Source organism: Sinocyclocheilus anshuiensis, unplaced genomic scaffold (assembly GCF_001515605.1).
Source record: "Sinocyclocheilus anshuiensis isolate Anshui unplaced genomic scaffold, SAMN03320099.WGS_v1.1 scaffold1480, whole genome shotgun sequence".
In the NCBI taxonomy this organism is placed as follows: Eukaryota; Metazoa; Chordata; class Actinopteri; order Cypriniformes; family Cyprinidae; genus Sinocyclocheilus; species Sinocyclocheilus anshuiensis.
Genome location: NW_015540932.1, coordinates 89,742 through 109,173, shown reverse-complemented (window position 1 = coordinate 109,173; position 19,432 = coordinate 89,742). Strand labels below are relative to the sequence as shown.

General features: G+C 36.1%; 1 protein-coding gene across 3 annotated transcripts in view; it reads right to left on the bottom strand.

The window, feature by feature from the left end:
- LOC107689444 (transcription factor HIVEP2-like) overlaps nt 1-19,432 on the bottom strand; it is an 86,098-nt gene that overhangs the window by 43,102 nt on the left and 23,564 nt on the right. Inside the window, exon 1 of one of the 3 annotated variants that reach the window (XM_016487422.1) lies at nt 9,654-9,806. The exons of the other annotated variants lie outside the window; for them this stretch is intronic. The gene's annotated coding sequence lies outside the window, so the exon portion shown is untranslated. Of the gene's footprint in view, nt 1-9,653; nt 9,807-19,432 lie in introns of those variants that run through there. 3 annotated transcript variants of the gene reach the window in all.

Below are 19,432 nucleotides of genomic sequence, written 5' to 3'. Positions count from 1 at the left end.
AAGCCACCTCACTGGAGGAATTTTCAGCGTTCTTATAAAACTGATAATGGGATGTGTACGCAGCAGGAGTGGAAAATCAGAGGTGCGTTACGAGGTTTTCCACATTCCTCCCTCTCCATGGGCCAGACATGTGTGCCCTGCATATGCTGGAGACTGAGTGTGTGAGGATCTCTCAGTGTGTTTATGTCTACCTGCTGACGGGATATCCCCACAGGCAGTCCACTGGTGTTGTTTAACACCGACAGAGTTTCTGTGTATACGCTGCAGAACTTACAATGCATATGGAATGCCATAAGGCATTTTATGCAAACATGTAGACCGAATCAAGTGTAGACAAAGAATTAAAGAATAGAAAAAGATATTATACTCATGCACTACCATTCAAGACTTTTTAAAACAAGTTTTTAAAAGTCTCTTTATGCTCACTGAGGCTGGATTTATTTGATTAAAATTACAGTAAAAACGGCAAAATTGTGAAATATTATTACAATTTAAAGCAACTGTTTTCTATATGAATCTATTTTAAAATGCAATTTATTCCGCCATTGCAAAGCTGAATTTTCAGCAGCCATTAGACATGTCTTTCGCATCGCACAAACCTTCAGAAATCATTCTAATATGCTGATTTGATGCTCACATAACATTTATTATTATTATTTCTTATAATGTTCAAAATCTTTTTGTGGAAACTGTGATGCATTTTTTTTCATGACTGATTGATGAATAGAATGCTGTAAAACATAACAAATGTCTTAATTGTCATTTTTGATCTATGTAATGCATCCTTGCTAAACTGAAGTATTAATTTCTTAAAAAAAAGAAAAGTACAGGCGTTTGAATAGTATATCTATATGTATGTGTTTCACTCTTTAAGGCCACATCCTGACTAATGCAACCAATGACTGACTCCACCAAACTGCAATATTCATTCAATCCAATAGTGGAGCCAAAAACTGATACCCCTTTTCTCTAAGGACGCCCATTTTTATTTCCAACCTGGACAGCTTCGGCCGTCTCCATGGGTGATAAATGTAGACAGAACCAAATAAAGATCTAGTTTCTCCCAAAGCTGAACGGCTTCCTGCTCAGCTTTTGTTTGGTGTGACTGTACGCAGATGGACGAGTGGCAGCCTCCTCTCTTCAGTATCACAGAGAGATCTCCCTTAACTGGCAATGAGAAATGAACAACATGAACCACTCTCAGCACAGTGGGCATATGGGGATTGGCCTTCTCCATTACAGACATTTACAGCAATTTTACAATGTTTCAGTTATGCTCCTTTTCCTGGGATAACTATTTAAGTGAGTTTTAAAGTGAGTTGTAATTTCATGCGATTTAACAATGCAGTAGCTTGGGTCAAAATCTGATGGCTAGATATGGATTAAATTAATATGTGAATTTTTTATTGTACAGCTACATTAACAAACATCATGATACTGTTCTGTACAGTGGGAGATTCAGATTAAGCATGTCGTTATCCATAACCTACATAATAATAATTTAACAAAATTGAAAAATAATTATAATTAAAAATATATATATTTTATTTTATTTAACAACACCGTTCAAAAGTTTAAGGTCAGTACATTTTTAGGCTAATTTATTCATTAATAAAATAACACTTAATTTAGTTAAGGACTGATTAAATTGGTCTGTAAGAGAGTAATTGTTACTGAAAATTCATTATTCTCATTACAGGAATAAATTAAAAATTAAAAATAGAAAACAGTTATTTTACATTCTAATAATATTTCACAAAATTACTGTATTTGCTGTATTTTAATCAAATAAATGCACTCTTGGTGAGCATAAGAAACTTAAAAAAAAAAAAACATTAAAAATCTTAAAGGCCCCTTTTGAATGGTAGTGTACCTGAGAAGCAATGTTTACTTCATTGAGAAGTATTTACAGTAAATATAATAATAATATTCAAAGAAAATCATGACATTTTAGTGGTATTAACTACTGAAATTCTGTTATCAAAACAATCCTAGTTGATGCTGGAAACTGATTCAAGAAATCAATATCTCCATATTCAGACATTAAACATTGATGCTTACCAAGGCCAGAGGTCAAAAGGCAGTGATGTTCGACCATAAACAGTCATGCTATAATTTTCATAGATAAGTGTCATGCCCACAGCAGTATGTGGTCAGATCTGTGTCGCACTGTAATGAGGGCTGCTATGCTAGCGGCAGTTTTTCTATTTCCTTCCCTCTGTCCTCCCACTTACTTGCACACTCCTGTCTCTCCATCTCCACACACATAACGTACCCCACGGCAGCATTAACAAACTCCTGTGGTTTTTAAATAGAGCAGCACAATCTCAGTCACAGCAACCCACGGCTGCTGCCTCTCCATCTGCCTGCAGATTTTTTTCCCGTTTCTTTCCATTTCTTTTCTGTCTATTCTTCCCTGTGACTCAACTCATGGCTCCTTCCATTCACAGGCTAAAAATACAAGTGAGGCCCTCACTTTGCCTCGGTGTCAGCACGTCAGAGCGTCAGTAGGATGAATAAACGTCAGCTACTCTCTTCTCTATGATGGTTGAAGATTCAGGTGGGTTTCATTACCGTAACCTCTCTCTTTCTCCATTAATCTGGTTCTTTTCTGTTCTGAAACCTCTGCATGATTCCCTTATGAAATGCCACACACTGTCTCCCTCTTATATCCTTGTGTCTGATACATAAAGAAAGATGATGCATTGCCAGCAGCCTCCTCTAACATAATACCTGTATCATTTTTAATGTTTAAAATATGTGTTGCAGTACTAAAAAGCAATGAAGTGTTTAGCATGCAAACACATGCTCCAGACATGTTAAGCTGTGGTGCTCGTGTGGGAAATGAAGGTTTGGATCTGGTCTATATGCCCAGGTTGCACAGAATGACTGATTCCCATGCTGGTCCAGCTGATTAATCTAGTCAAGAAGCCTCACTGAAAACTAAAATGAAAACTAATAGATTTTATTATATAATAAATAAAATTAATAATTAAAATTAAAAATATAAAAAGACAATTAAAATAAATAAAATATAATAACTTTAGTTAGCTGAGGAGGCAAAATGTCTATTTTTTCATTTAGTTTAAGTACTAAAATTATTAAAACTAAAAATGAAATTAAAATAGCAAAACAATTAAATATAATTTTTTAATTAATATCATTTAATTTATTAAAACTAAAAATGAAATTTAAAATGAATAAAAATGAAACAGACCATTTTAAAATAATATTTAATTTAAGTACTAAAATGATTAAAACTAAAAATGAAATTAAAATTAATAAAAATGAAGTAGACATTTTAAAATAATATCATTATTTTAAGTACTAAAATCATTCAAATTAAAATAGACATTTTTAAATAATATTATTAAATTGACTAAAACAACAAAATGACTAAATCTTTAACTAAAATTAAAATAAATTGTAAAGTACAAAAATAAAAACTAATACAAAACATAAGATACTATAGTAATGATACTAAAATAACACTAGTTAGAATAAAAGCAACTAAAACACAAAGTATGCTTGTGACCAGCCTCATTCTCTACAAAATCCCTCCAAAAAAGGTTTTGCTGAAAAAAAGGGATTTGTTGAAACGATTGCCTATAAAATCCTGCGTCCAGCATGGAGTGACTCATACGCTGGATGATATGTTTTATAGGGTACAGTCCACCAGCCTGGTGTGTAAAGCCAGATTTTTTTCAACATTAATAATCGAGGCCACAGACTCTCAGAGAGCAGAGGGAGTCTGGGTGAGAAAAAGAGAAGGGGAAAAAAACTCTAAACTGTCTGACAGGGCTGTTTGGAAAAAGAGGAGATAAAAAAAGACTTTAAAAAAGCACCTGACATTCAACTTTAAACTTTTACCTTTAAACCATACCGTAAAGGTGAGTTCAGACAGGGTTGTCAGATAAATTTATGACTGCGCAATAAAAGTCTGTAAATATATGTTATTAAACGTCAAATCTGTACCTGGGATAGATCTGAACCGTAAATTGCTTTTATGTGAATCTCGATCGTAGCAAACTGATTTTCCAGCGTGAAAGCTGCCAGGAATGTGGTTGATTCAGGCCAGTGGAGACAGGTGGTATCACCTGTGATTCCATGGAATAAACCCACCATTTTCCTAGCTGTCTCCACTCGAATCCGAGCACCGCAAGAAGCCTCACCTGAGCAAAGGTAAAGTGTCTTTGTGCATCTTTCATCTCGCTGTTGTCTTTTCATCCTTTCAGACTGAGAATGTCATGAGTCTCACTCTCTCTTTCTCTCCATATGATGTCTTAGCTGACCCCAGGCCTGGGGTAATGTCAGTGGGCCATCTGTGATAGGAACCCTGGGGCCCAAGTGGCAGAGGGCCACATGCCTGCCTGCCCACTTCCTGAGTTCAGCCCACACACTGGGCCTGGCCAATGCAATGCCGGCACACACACTTGTACAGTATGATGCACACAAACACATACAGACACAAAAATGCTGCCGGCGATGCACAGTACACACTCAAACATTCACATGCTATAAGTCGAGAGGTCAGCATGACTGAACTTCCTGCCCACTCTGTGCTGCTTTACTTGCATTCACAGATGCACTGCATTTCAAGATGTAAACAGCATAAATAACAACCGCAAGTCAGGAGATCACGTTAATGTTAAAAACAAATCATGATTTTGAATCTCAATATTGGATCCCGTCTATTCCACCTTCTTTCTCGCTGGAGTGCGAGTCACAGAGTGCTTGCCCATTTGGCTCAGGCTGACTATCCAGGTCTCACTGTTTGCTACAGATCTGGCATTGGCCAGGACCGAACAGAAGGTATGGAGAGCTTAGCCCAGTCGGAGATCAGGCCACAGACACAGAGAGGGGACGCAGTCAGGGTCTGTCCAACCTCCATCCATACACCTCCACACTCTTCTGGCACTCGGATCAGTGACATTTGCGGCACAAGGCACAGCTAGAGTAGGTTTGAATGAAAGCCTCAGCATTCATTATGAAAACCTGGCCATGCTGTTTTCGATCAGACACTGCTGCATTCGCCCTGTAGTTGCTCATCTATGGTTTCTAATGACAGCAGCTGTACAGTTCAGCAAATGCTTCTTCTGGTTTTAATTGCTGAAAGTTTGGGTCAAAATAAAAAGATTGTTAAGAATGTATTAAAAAAATAAAATTAATGAATGAATCCATCTGTCTTTTAGCGGTACAAAAATATAAATATATACAATTATATAATATAATATTATATTATATATTTGTACATTTAAAATATTATTTAATATTTTCATATTATATTATATTAATACAGCTATTGTACAAAATATAATACATAATAAAATATTTAATATGCTCTCACTGTAATATACTAAAGGAAATAACATTAAAATATGGAAAATAATTTTTTAAAATATGAATCCAAATGACACTGATTTCTTGCGCTGATTTTAATCAGTTTTAGTGTTTTAAATGGGCTTTTCTGCTTTTCAGTTACTGTATAATGTAATATAATATAATATAATAGCACAATAAATAGCAAAATAAATATAACATAACATAACATAACATAACATAATATAATATAATATAATATAATATAATATAATATAATATATAATATTTCATTAGCTCTCACCTAAAGTTTTTTGGTATGTTCTCACTGTAATGTAAATGTACTAATAGTAATAAAATAGAAACAGGAATATAAAAGGAAAAAATATAAAGGCACTAAAACAGAAATAACCAAGAAAATTATTAACCAAATAGTAGTGATTGAATAGTGAACAGGAAGCAGACTTAAAATAGGCAGACCATCTACACGTCAGCATAATTAATTCACAGAATAGCCACATTAACTCACACAAAGGTCAGAGAAGTTAATAGGGGCAAAATTCCAGCCGTGTCACCATGGACACGCTGCCTCTCTCCTGAGCATCTCTCTAATGCTGCACAGGGAGCAGCCTTGACTTTTAACCCGCACCAATGGTCACTACAGAATCATTCAAGAGTGCAGATGCCGAAGCTGTTGTCAGGAGACAACAAAATGCGAAGATATTTCATCTGTATCTGTCAACACATGACAAAAAGGGACTTCTGTGTCAGCACAGAGGATCTTGGGGAAAAAAAGCAAACCATGCGGGAGGAGTGAGCATGGATGTGGTGATTGTCTCTTTCACTCCTCTTCAACAGAAGGAGGAGCGCGGTGGCGCAAGGTCACAGAGGATCGTTCAGGTGTACTCTGTGGTTCTCTATTCATTTCTGTTTTTTTTCTGTCTCCAAATGGAGCTGCTTTCAGCTTAGCCATTGAATGGTGGAATTTATCATCAAAACTATTTTCTCTACTTCTAAGAAATCAGGTCCTTAACTGTAAATGGCTGATTCTAATCAGCATGCGAAGATGCATAACATCCACTTCTCTCTGGAAAGGGAATGAAAATGTGTCATGATTAGAAGGAAAATGCATCCAATGTGTGAAAATGAGTGGCGAGCCTTTCGGCGGAGAAACTGTTTCATTCAAGTAAAGCTTGAAAAGAGGAAGTGTACAATGACAGCAAATGCAGGAACACTGTGTAGGACACACAAAAGAAGGAAAGGTTAGATGCTGAATGAAGTGCTCCGTTGTGTTCTTTCGAAGGCTGAAAGAATCTTGATAGTTGGACAAATACTTATCTAGCATTTTTATGGTTTTAAAGAAATAGTTCACTTTCTCTCTTTTTTTCCTTCCGTGAAATATAAAAGAAGGACTTTGATTAATGTACTGGTTGCTCTTTTCATCGCAGTTACAATTAATTGGGACTGGAAGTTTTAAGATCCAGAAAAAAAACATACATTATAAGCACCAAGTATAAAAGTGGTCTATATGATTTCTGCACTATATTCCAATTCTTAAATAGTGAAACTGAGGCATTTGAAAAACAAAATTTAACAAGCGGCAACCTCCCACTCGCACGAAAAAAACATGTTTACAGCCTGGTTCAAAAAATGATTTTGGTCTATATAGCTAATTTTGCCCTTCATGACAACTGTGAGGGGTTGAATTTTTTTATCTGTTTAAATTATATTAAGCCTTAAAGTTCTGCATAATTAAGGGCGTGGCCACTTGAGTGACAGGTGGATTGCCGCTGCTGTCACCACCGTCGAGCTAGGTGGGCGTGGTTTCAGCAACCAGCTCCCGCCTTTTTGCCCATTTTCGATTATCCGGGAGTGACGCGCGGTGACGCGCTGCCAAGATGGCGACGGCCGGCTCTGCCCACTTTGAGCTTCAGAAAACTCTTCAGGAACCTATGGGTGACGTCACGGACACTACGTCCATGTTTTTATACAGTCTATGAAATTTAAGTCATTATCTGCCCTAACTCACCTTGGGCCATTCTTGAGATAAGTAGTGAGCTATAATTTGTAAACAATCAGTTTTGTTACCTTTAACTAAAACTATTAATGGAAATAAAGCTGAAACATAAATATTAAATGATAAATTGAAAATAATGAAATAATGAATAACTAACTGAAATAATTTTAAGCTGTACTAAAATTAATTCAAATTACCTGTACTCATTTAAAGTATTAAAATGACTAAAACTGAAATAAGAAATAAATTAAAGCTAAATAGGAATATAAAAATATATCAAAAATATCAAAAGCTTATAAAATTACAAAAAAACAACCAAAAATAAAAATAAAACCATTCAAAATATTAGTAAATACTATAACAGTATATAGGCCTACATAGTAAAACAACGCTATGAATCAACTGATTTGGTTCACAAAAACTGAATGTTCACAGATCAATTTAACTCACTAACTCAGTGACCCATTTGGAGCAGTTCACAAATTCAGTGGATTAAGTAAATTGAAGATTATCAGGTAACAGCCGAAATTATGGTCTCTTTCTCAAACAAATTTAACATGGTCTTTCCTGGTCTTCAGAAGCCTTTGCTGCTGAGTCACATGGACTTTTATGATCCCTTGAAGCTTGAAATCTTTAGTCCCATTTAATTAAATTATATAGACAAAAGCAAATCATTAAAAATGTCTACCTTTGTGTTGCACAAGAAAACCAAAGTCCTACAAGTTTGGAATGACATGAGGGTGAGTAAAGAGGTGAAACGATCCTTTGAATTCCTTTCAAATTAAACAGTAAACTGAGAAAAAAAAATGGAGATCCCTTCCAAGGACTTCTGGGAGCATAGGTCTACATGTGTCACACATACAAACAAACCAGAAAAACAGGACTTTGGGCTAATCAAATAATGGCAAGCAGAAAACAAGCGGTAAAGAATGCAGTGCCCAAACCTGGACACAATTACTTCCTGTACCAGTGCCAAGACAGAGCAATTGATGAAGCGGGGTCTGTATCTGGTTGTTGTACACGAGGGTCTGTTGTAATCCCGTGAGTGCAGCGGTGGCAGACTAACATCACATTACTCTCATGCTCACGGGCGGACAGAGCTCCCACTCCGATCGGTAATCGCTTTCTATCACACCGACAGGTCAAAAGGATCCGTGGTGGTAGGCTTCCCTCCGCTGACACACTTTAAATGTTCAGAGCGCAAGGGGGAAAAAAAACGTAAACTCCAAACAAACAACGAAACGTTTACGCAAACCAGTCCGTACACACTAAACACTTGATCATCCTTAATGCACATCAAATGGGGCATTTCCCGAACCCTGTCCCAGAGACACCTCTTCGAACTACAGTACAGCAGACGAATCTGGAACGTGAAGTATTTGTGAATGGAAAATGCTTTAGCACACTTGGCAGGGAGGCTCATTCCACTGCTATCAGACAGACGTATTACAATTCTTTCACTCTACACAAGCAGACATACAACAAGAGGAGGAGGATGGAAGAAAACGAGGAGGATATGAATTTTTGATTTCAGGTTTCTGAATGGAACTTAGTTGGTACATTCATATAAGTCTAAGGTTTACGCAAAAGAAATTGATGCATCTTTAAACTTGTGACTTTTAACTAGGACTGGAATACATGCGCCAATGACATTCGCCTGGTGTTTCCCTACGTTATCACCAGAGCTATCCCTCACATAATGAATTATGGCATGCTGATAAGGCAGACAGCTGTATGGGGGGTTGAATATCCGGAGACAGATGAGACGCATTGTGCAAACAAGCATTTTTTTAGTAATTCCCAGTGCAATTGATGGATGATGCGAGGCATGTGAACCCGGCGGGATTTGGTGGGGGTATGTAGGGTCAGGGGTGTCGCGCGACCGAGAAGGGAACTGACATTCCTCTGCGCACAAACGCCGAGGATACATCAGTATCAATGGAAGACTAACAGCAACGTCCTATCAAGCCTTAACAACAAATGTACCATCAGAATGCAGGAGAGAACGGAAAAAGAAAGGGTCATGCACAGGAAAAAGATTCCTAACAAAAGCAAGACTATATCGCTGTGGTAACGTTACGGCAGCATGTGAGCTATACAGGGAAATCGAGCAAGCAGAGACTCTGTCACTGACAGCTTGCTGCAGCCCATGGAAAACGGCTAACCCACGCTCGTCCGCTCCCATGCCTGTCCTCGCGGTCGCATCAGCTCCCCGTCAGTTTACAAACACAGACAGGGATATCACCTCTCTGATCAACACTAGACGCATTGGTAGAGACAACTCGAGAAAGGCGAAAACATTTATTTGTCAACCAACCTGGCTTCTCAAGGTCCTTGGTCATCCACAACATTCCGCCGATCTCAAATTCCCCTTGTCCATTCTAGGAGGTCAGGAATAAAACGCCAGCAAGCCCCAGCTGAAACTCCCATCAATCAGAAGGCTCTCGCTGATAGAGCGTATACTAGGAGACCTACTGATGTAAGCTAGTCACCAGAGAAAATACCCAGTCGTGACGCATATCCAGGAACAAAAATAGCAATGGGGCCCCTAGAGGGATTACACAACAGACTACACTCAGAGGTACTTTCGCAGTGCCTGCTCTTCTGGGCCGTTTTGGTGCCTTTTACATCTCTAGAGCTGCGAACACAAATATTGCAGATGGGTCAAAGAACTTCACTAAAATCACAGGAAGCCTTTTGATCTAGCATTTGTGTGTAACAACGCTTGAGTCTTATCGGACAGTGCTTTAATTGCAGTCTGGCCTCGGTGCCTTTGACCCTAGGATTGTCCACAGAGTTCGGTGTATAACAACATGGTATCACCACTCACCCCTCCTTCCGCCACCTCCCGCAGGGCTAAAAATAGCTCACCGGGCTAATTCTTACAAAATCCCTTTATAGATGCTCTTTCACCGATCACTCTCGGCCAGGCCCAGACACTGATACGATTAGCGTTTAGATAAATTAAATTGTGTGTCTATGTGAGCGTGCATGCATTTAGCGAGGGTTATTTTACTGTAATGGAACAAACGGTGACATTGGACAGGTGTGCACTGCGACAATCCCAATAATAAAAGATTTTACGGGGAAACCAAGCTGCTGAGCAAAGACTTCCGGCCACCCCCTTCACCGCAGAGAAGATTAATTATAACTTATGCTAATATATTTACCGCCGCCACACTGTGTCATAAGTGACAGCAATGCAGCCCTTCTGAGGGTCACCTGAATGAGCTGTCGGATCAAGAGTTATGGCCACATCGGCCCACAGCTGCGGCACCGTTCCAGGGAGCATTTACTCAACCTGCGGGTTGACATCAAGCTGTCAGGAGTCACCATGATAACGACCATCCCGGTTATCCCAAAGAAGAATCAGTTAATCACATCTGTGAGCTAAACATATACAGCTATTCGGCAGACTTTTGCCCTTACCACAGAATCCAATTTACACAGCTAAAAATATTTGACCAGGTCTGACCTCCGGAGAGCAACTAACAGAGTGACAGAGTGACTAACAGAGAATCTGGCCAACAGGGAGCCAGGATCCCCTGTGACATCGCCCACTCAGATACGCAGAGAATAAAAACACTATAAGGACCTAAACCGGTTCTCTGGGGGTTCTCACTCACTGTCTGAACAAGTCTCTCTGTAAACAACTGCTGGTTTAGCTACCAATAGATATCCAATAGGGCACCATATTAAAATGTGTTGGATTGTTTTTGATAGGGTATGATTTGCTCTGCTAATTAAACTAGATGGATCATTCTTTAATTGGAGTAGCAAATAAGATGCATAAATTTGCTATTTAAAAATCTGCTTTATAGATGTGCATTTTAAAACAGTTTATCATGCAATATCCAGATAAATTGAAGGTTTAATAAAATACTTGTGACCACTTTGTCTGGGTTGTTACTTTCATGGTCAGATTTTCAGAAATGTATGGTTGTGATGGTTTTAATGTTATAGGACATTCAATGTCATAATCACATTTAACAAAATGTACACTACTTTTCAAAAATTTGGGGTCGGAAAGATTTTTTTTAAATGCATCCTTGCTGAATAAAAGTATTTAAAAAATCTTACTGACCTCAAACCTTTGAACGATAGTGAATGTTTTTTTTTTATTTATTATTATTATTTTACTTTTAAATACTAAAAAGATGTCAGCGCTGATAGCATTGTGGGGAGTGCGCCAACATACAGTGGTGTTGCGCTACGGGCGTCCCGAGTTCGAATCTTGGCTCAAGGACCTTCCCCTCTCCCACTTTGCTTCCTGACACCTCTAAACGTTTCTATCATATTAAAGATAGAAAAATGACAACAAAATTCTAAAAAGATACTATTTCTCATCGCAAATGAAGAATGGCCCCATATTGCAAAATCTTGCTGTAGAGATGGGATTTCCAGATATTGATATGTTTTCTGTAAGATCAGGTGATATTTACCATAGGCGATCATCTGGATACCATCTGCTAACTGTGAAGAAATAAAGAGCAGTTTTCATCTATCTTCCACTGTTTTGTTGTACAAATTAATTATTTATCCATTACCTGTGGCCATATGCATGCAAGCATACAAATGTATACAAATTCCTGCTAAATGCAGTAACACATTATAGTGCATTTCCTACTAAACTAGACAGGTGAAGCTTCATTAATATTTAACTGCTAAGAATGTGATTGCCCTTGATCTAAAAACAGCGTCAGTCCACATTCTGCCTACACATAGGTGTCCCTCAACCCAAGTCACTGCTGATGAGACAATGTGCTGAGTGTGAAGGCAAATAAACAGGCTACAATGCCATCCATGCAGACAGGTACAGCCCTGTCATGTTCACGGTAATGGGCAGAGAAGATGTAACGGTCTAGGACAAGATCTAGGGCAGGATGGATGTCTGGCTGTTTCTTTGCATCTTCCTCAGTAAGTAAGCAGCCTGACAGGTCTGTGGCTAAGGGACTATAGGACAGGAACAAGATCTCAGCTGGCATTAGTGCTGAATGAACAACTTTAATGGCTGAGGTGAGGCTCTGGACCTTTGCAAAGCTGTGAGCACTCCTCTAATCAGCAGGCTGCGATGAGGGGAGGGACTCAAGGGAAATGAAGGATCCTTCCATCACCACAGTATACTCTGCTTACCTCACCGAACCCCCAGCTGGGATTTGCCTTTATTTTTCTCCTTCTCATGGAAGTTTTCCCTCTTTGATGCTAATGACAAATCTATTGCACAAACTACCTTGAGAAGTGTCCGAGTGACACTGCGGTGAGATTACTGTTACCATCACAAACCTTTGAACTTTTTGACATTGATATATTGCAACTGTTTAGTCATGGTATTATTCATTAGGAGTATCATTACTGCATCAGCAACCACTGAGAACTCAGTGAAGTTAGACATGTTGTGAAACAAGATGTTGTAGCAAGATATGTCAGCCTCTGTTTCTTGTATATTTGTCATGTATTAATTCTAAGATCAGATGGATCTGTTCCAAACCTTGTCATAAGCGGATCATTATATCAATCAACAGGTTCCCCAAGGGCATTTTATTCAGTGTTTCTTAATTAGCCATTTCATTCGAGGACACAAAACCTATTGCAAATACTTGCTGTACATCAATAATTCTCTAATATATATTACTTATATATTTATATTTATGCTACTAAAATAGTCTGTTTCACTGTAAAATAATAATTATGACAGTGATAGTGATTTAATTAGGAAGTTTAATTCCTCCAGTATACATTTACTACATCAATAATTAATCTTAAATTGCCCCTATTATGGGTTATGAAAGGTTCATATTTTGGTTTTGGGAGTCCCCAACAACAGGTTGACATGCATGCAAGGTCAAAAAACACTTTCATTGTCTTATAATATGCATTTATTTTTACCTTACTTGCTCAACGACTCCCAAACGATTCGCTCAACAATTCATTTTTCCAAACCCCTCCTTTGCGTGACACTAATCTGCAGTGATTGGTCCGACTGGTCTCATTTTCGTTTCATCATGCCTGATAAAGCAGCGTTTGTGAGCCATGGGTTACATGCATAACCTGGAGACGTTTTCCCGGGTCTGCGCGTGCAACAAGTGGGCGGGCAATATGCTAATGCTTCATGTTGACGTCAACATGAAACGGCTTGTGATTCGTTTTAAAAACGACTCGTTTCAATGATTCAGTTGACTCTTTATTTTGAGAGACAATAACTTTATACACCGTGCACTTTCAGATTTAAAACTTTGCAGGATGGTTTCATTCACTTAGAGCTGTGTTACACACTGCATGAATGGTAATTTTCAAAAATCCATAATAAGGGCACTCTAAGTATTGCTGGAAGTATTGCTTACCCATACAGGTATAGACAACTTCTGATATCTGTATCAAAGTGGTTTTGTATTAATACTAAATAATTAAATGTTTCTCTGTAACAACGCGCTTGTATCACACAACTGACAGCATTGTCTTTAAATCTATTTGTGGAGCTGTAATGAAAAAACATCTGTTTAGAACGGAAATGAGGGATGTTTTGTTTCCATGCATTGATGACAACAGAAGTTCGTGCCTTCAGGAACCATCAATCCTCCAGAGTGGGGATTGTCAAGAGAGCATTCAATTGTATATAACTAAAAAAAAAGCAGCGTAATCAGCAGGGCACATCCTGAAATCACTTCTCCTGAGCTGTTTACTTTACCACTCATTCATACACATTTGCTGGAAGTTCTAGTGTTGTGAAAAGATGCTAGAAGAGGGAAAATCATGCAATAGTGGATAACTAGAGCAGAGAAAATTGGGAGGCAACCTGTGCTGGGTCTCACTTGTAACGCTGTACAGTACTTTTCATTAGATCCCTCAAGCGCATGTGAACAGGGCACAGCCAACTGCACGAAAACAAGAGCTTTTATGCACACATAAATGAATCACACAATTAGAGCATGTTAACATGTTAGCAGTACAGAGGGGTTTGCAGATTCAGTAAGTGATTAACCTGAAGATAGTCTGGAAATGAGACACAGTGCATCAAAAGCACTGCAGTATCCAATTAACACAAAACCTCACACCTATTAAAAAAACCTACACACTGTTCCTCCATACAGAACTGACAATTGAACTGTAATTACAGAGTGACTGAGAGGACAAAATAAATATTTTTCACTAGATTATCTGGAATATACCAGCCATATATATATATATAGACATACAGTATATATATATATATATATATATATATATATATATATATATATATATATATATATATATATATATATATATATATATATATATATATATATATATATATATATATATATATATATATATATATATATATATATATATATATATATATATATATATATATATATATATATATATATATATATATATATATATATATATATATATATATATATATATATATATATATATATATATATATATATATATATATATATATATATATATATATATATATATATATATATATATATATATATATATATATATATATATATATATATATATATATATATATATATATATATATATATATATATATATATATATATATATATATATATATATATATATATATATATATATATATATATATATATATATATATATATATATATATATATATATATATATATATATATATATATATATATATATATATATATATATATATATATATATATATATATATATATATATATATATATATATATATATATATATATATATATATATATATATATATATATATATATATATATATATATATATATATATATATATATATATATATATATATATATATATATATATATATATATATATATATATATATATATATATATATATATATATATATATATATATATATATATATATATATATATATATATATATATATATATATATATATATATATATATATATATATATATATATATATATATATATATATATATATATATATATATATATATATATATATATATATATATATATATATATATATATATATATATATATATATATATATATATATATATATATATATATATATATATATATATATATATATATATATATATATATATATATATATATATATATATATATATATATATATATATATATATATATATATATATATATATATATATATATATATATATATATATATATATATATATATATATATATATATATATATATATATATATATATATATATATATATATATATATATATATATATATATATATATATATATATATATATATATATATATATATATATATATATATATATATATATATATATATATATATATATATATATATATATATATATATATATATATATATATATATATATATATATATATATATATATATATATATATATATATATATATATATATATATATATATATTTATATGTATACATACATACATACACACACACACACACACACACACACACACTCATTCATCACAATTGTGCACTCTAAAAACAGCTTATGGCATGTTTAAATATGATGTTGTGAGTTGCATCTTTCAGGCTAAATTTCTAATAAATAAACCGCCACATTGTAGGCTCAAGCATTCATTCAAATCAAGATTAAATTAGCTTTTCATTCAACACACTGCAGGGTCACAGTCACAGATTTCTGACATTGCACTTCAGGCCTTGATGAACCGAGCACAAATTCATGTCAGTGTTCCATTTGACCTCTCAACCCCGGCGTGACTCGCACCAGGAGTGATTCTCCTAGGAGGCCCGGCGGGAGTTCAGGGGGGTGCGTGTGTGTAGTCTGACAGGCCATGCACAAACGCTGATGAAAACAGTCACTCAGCAGCCATTCCAAAACAAACAGGCTCTCAAGCGAGGGCTGCACAATTGCTCACTGGAGTGCAAGGCAGTGGCTCACACTCTGTGCACCATCGGGGACCTGCTTTCTCCTGTTATGCAACCCAGGAGTGTGTTTTCCTATCTGCGCCGCTCCCCAGCAGCTGTCTCCACTTTTGCCAGAAGGAAAAATACAGGGGAAAAGAAACCTTGTGGAGCGAATACCCCTCTGAGCACCGTCCCCAGAGCAGCTCTCTCAGCATTCTGTCATTCCGCAGGGTTCAAGTTGCCCCGCTGCACCTGTTGCGTTTAAAGGCGAGGCACGGAGGGGGCACGGCCACCCCAAAAGAGCCCCCTCGCCCGCAGTGTCAGTTTACAAAAATCGCCCAGACAAGCACGACCAATTTTAGCCCTGGCCCTGAGTCAGATCAGCTGACTGATGTTGGGAATGAACACCGGGGGCTTCCCAAACAGAAGACCCCTGTTGCATCCAATTCCCCTCCACTTCCCCGAACCCAAAAACATTGCGGCGCAGGTGACTCGGCTGCTGCCCAGTGCGAGAACAAGAGTTCTATTAAAGTAAACAGCAAACAGATTCAGGCTTTGTATATGCCACCCGCCTCTCATTCAGTGCCCAGAACCGGATGCAATCCACCGGGGCATGGAAAACGACCTTAGATTGGGGGTAATTTAAGAAATTATATTTTTCCACTTCCGAACAATTACTGTGAATAGAACATTAGCAGCTGAAATTAACTCAATTGCTCTGACAACACGTTTGAGCTACATAAGAATTAGAAAGAAACCTCAAGCGCAAAAGCTAAAGGCACCGAGTGAAACGGCTGCATCAGACTCTCAATTTTATAGCAGTTTAGAGTATTCTATTTTGATCTACATGTTTTCATGACTGAATTTGAGCTATTTTCATTCTTCAGTTAAAGAATGTGCTATGCAGGGCTAATTTGTGTATGAGCAAAAAATAAATAAATATTTGATTGTTAAAATAAATCTCAATTCTACATTAAACCGTCTTATTAATTGCTTTTTAAAATTCAGTGCTTGCTCTGTTTATCACAAACTTCTAAAACTAGTATCCAGCAAGTACACCCTTTTGGCAACGGTTTTTGTCTCCATACACACGGTTGGGGCAAAAATACAGGGCTCTAAATTCTTCTGTGCGGCTGGGTTGTGTAATATTTAGAATTGGCATGAAATGCATAAATATGTACATGTGAATGTAAATCTATCTATCTATGCTTTGTTAATAAAATTTAAAAGTTAAAAATAGAGTATGTCTTTGAATATTTATTCCTTGCATTCAAATTCAAATTGTGCATCATGTTTGTTACTGTAAGTCAAGTCAATTAAAATCCAGAAATTTAAACTAAATTTAAAAGGCATTCTCAACTCACTGCGTGGCAGGTCTAAACTTGGGTCTTGATCCTGGATGAACAGTAGGGCACATTGGACATATTGTTGGTCTCTAAAAATATGCTAGGCTGTCCTGTGAATGTCCCTGAAGGGCTCTGGAACATTCTCAGAGTAAGTGCATGAGCCATTCATATTCTCTAAATATACGTCAGTGGTAACGTAGAAACAGATGTTCGTAAAGGTGAACAACATAAGCTGTCACGACTTCTGCAATGCAAGAAAAAAATTTATACTATTTCTGTTCTTTTAACTTAAATAATATCATAGGATACCAGTCTAGTTTTGAAAACTAAGACCAGTGGATATAAAAGCTGGTTGGACAGGTGGCTAAAATTGTAAAGTACATTTTCTCCAGTGCGAGGATTTATTCCAAGGCTAATGGGTTTGTAAGCAGAGAGGTTAGTGAACATGAACGGTTTGCTGGAGAGGATGAATAAATGAATTTCTGTCAATGAGCTGGGCTACAGTATTATCTATCACTCTGGAAATGCAATCCGTTCACGCAGTGGTGGCCTGGTCACAAGCCCCCCCTCCAAGCACCCCCCAGATGCCACGATCATCCCGGGCCATTGCATCGCAATCAGCTAGCAGTTCAAGAGCATCTGTTTGCTCCAGGAAAACCTCAACATGCCGTGACATTATTTCCTGCAGTACGAAACAAACACAACCATCAAATTTGCCTTGTAAGACTTTGTGAAGGAATGACTCAGTTGGGTGTATCTGTGTTAACTCACGTTACATTACATATCACGGCCAGATCGTTTCAGTTGTAAACTACACAAATGTTCCTCTCCTGAGGGGTTATTACGTTGCAGCCCGTTTCCAGTCAGATATTTGTAAGCTCGTGCCATGCCATGAGCTTGTTAACATCTATTGTAAACCTCTCCGCTTTAGGGAAAAGAAATTACTCATTGAGGCTTACAGCAATTACTCCAACAATCAACAAGACCTGTTCGTTTACAAAGAACATCGAACTAGAAAACATCTTGAATTGATCTCTCATAGAGAGTTTCTGACAAGCTAATCACACTCAACAAAGAATAAAGACGCCAACTATACAATGACTTCAAAAACACGTTTGCTGCAGACTTGAGTTTTTTATGTCAGCAGAAGATCTCATTTACATTAGTAGTTTAGGGTATGTGTGTGTGTGTGTGTGTGTGTGCCCTGCTATATAAATATATATAGATATAAAGGCAACTATAAATATTTTCATGTTTAAAGACTGTGCGAGAACAATATTAAGCATGACATATAGCTCGTGCCATGCCATGAGCTTGTTAACATCTATTGTAAACCTCTCCGCTTTAGGGAAAAGAAATTACTCATTGAGGCTTACAGCAATTACTCCAACAATCAACAAGACCTGTTCGTTTACAAAGAACATCGAACTAGAAAACATCTTGAATTGATCTCTCATAGAGAGTTTCTGACAAGCTAATCACACTCAACAAAGAATAAAGACGCCAACTATACAATGACTTCAAAAACACGTTTGCTGCAGACTTGAGTTTTTTATGTCAGCAGAAGATCTCATTTACATTAGTAGTTTAGGGTTTAGGGTTACTTTAATGTAATTATGCATAATTTATTGTTATTATAATAGTTATTAATTATAAATTAATTATTTATAATTAATTATAATGTTATTAAAATGGACAAAATATCTTCATGGAACATGATCTGTACTTAATATCCTAATCATTATTTATTGATTATCCTAATGATTATGATTAATGATAAAAGAAAAATCGATAATTTTGACCCATACAATATATCGTTGGCTATTGCTACAAATATACCCGTGTG